Raw genomic sequence first — 1650 nt, 5'->3', positions numbered from 1 at the left:
CGCTATATATGTCAACTGAAAAGCCCCCCATCATCAGAAAACCCAACCCCCCCCCCCCATCACTGACAAGGACAGGCGACGGTTATTTTCTGGCTGGACAATTAAAGTGACCCCGTAATGTGTCTGGGTGCCCCTGGCAGGACTAATGCCACATACCCCCCTCTGCTCTATAATTGCCCCCAAGAAGTCCTCCTGACTCAGAATTGGGGATACAATGCAACTTTGTAACAAAGATTAACCCCTCCACGGCCAGCCTGCATACCTGTAGGTTGTCCCTTTTCCTGTGTCTCCGTTGAGGGGTCCAGGCAGGTGCTGAGGGGTCTTCTGTCACTGGGGTGCTCCAGGGGGTGTGGCAGCGTCTTCTACGAAGTTTCCCCACGTGTTAGTGGTGACACATGCGGTCATGGGCCCTTGTGCTTTGTGAGGAGGGGCCCGGACCCCCCTTTTGGACTCTGCCCCGGGCTGGTTGCAAGCTGTCTCTCGGGCTGCGGTCTCCCCTCCTCCGCCGCGCTGAATGTGCAACGCGGGGGCGTGGCGCCCTCTGCTGGCTGCACCGGGAATGTCAGCGGCACAGCACCGATCTGTGTGCGATTACTCCTCCGGCACATGTGGGGGCAGGTTGGGCGTGTGTCAGCGGCAGACGAGGGATCGGAGCTCCAGAAAAGTTGATGATGACCTCACTGTGAGGAATGACGGCGGATATGAATGGATGGCAATGGCGGAGAGGAATCTGTGCGATGGCACACGAAGCCGAGCCGGGTCCTGGCTGTAGAAACCTCCATAGAGCTGCCGGGACGGATTCTTCATTATAAAATATTGGCCCTGTACACAGGCACGGACGGGGCTCGAACCCGCGATCTTCGGTTTACGAGACCGACGCCTTACCACTTGGCCACCGCGCCACTCTATGTGGTACATCAGACTCCGCCTTTCCCGGCTATAGGGGCCCGGTAGGGACCATATGGGTCTCCAGTATGGACTGCATGGGACACAGACATGGCTGTGTATATCGGGTTCTGTGATCTCTATGGGATCTCTGTACAGTATATAGAAGAGACCTGACACTATATATAGGATCTCTGTGCAGTATATAGAGGAGACCTGACACTATATATATATAGGATCTCTGTGCAGTATATAGAAGAGACCTGACACTATATATATAGGATCTCTGTACAGTATATAGAAGAGACCTGGCACTATATATAGGGTCTCTGTACAGTATATAGAGGAGACCTGACACTATATATAGGATCTCTGTACAGTATATAGAAGAGACCTGACACTATATATAGGATCTCTGTACAGTATATAGAAGAGACCTGACACTATATATATATAGGATCTCTGTACATTATATAGAGGAGACCTGACACTATATATAGGATCTCTATACAGTATATAGAAGAGACCTGACACTATATAGATAGGATCTCTGTACAGTATATAGAGGAGACCTGACACTATATATAGGATCTCTATACAGTATATAGAAGAGACCTGACACTCTATATATAGGATCTCTGTACAGTATATAGAAGAGACCTGACACTATATATATAGGATCTCTATACTATATATAGAAGAGACCTGACACTCTATATATAGGATCTCTGTACAGTATATAGAAGAGACCTGACACTATATATA

General features: G+C 49.1%; 1 protein-coding gene and 1 non-coding gene across 2 annotated transcripts in view; both read right to left on the bottom strand.

The window, feature by feature from the left end:
- The window catches only part of RAB11FIP4 (RAB11 family interacting protein 4), a 30448-nt gene that overhangs the window by 9930 nt on the left and 18868 nt on the right, over window positions 1-1650 (bottom strand). The window lies entirely within an intron of this gene.
- TRNAT-CGU lies at window positions 831-902 on the bottom strand. The gene has a single exon. It is a non-coding gene; the product is annotated as a tRNA-Thr (tRNA).

Source organism: Nanorana parkeri, unplaced genomic scaffold (genome assembly GCF_000935625.1).
Source record: "Nanorana parkeri isolate BGI_ZX_2015 unplaced genomic scaffold, ASM93562v1 scaffold1816, whole genome shotgun sequence".
NCBI lineage: Eukaryota > Metazoa > Chordata > Amphibia > Anura > Dicroglossidae > Nanorana > Nanorana parkeri.
The sequence above is the reverse complement of the archived record's forward strand: the minus strand, read 5'-3'. Positions and strand labels throughout refer to the sequence as shown.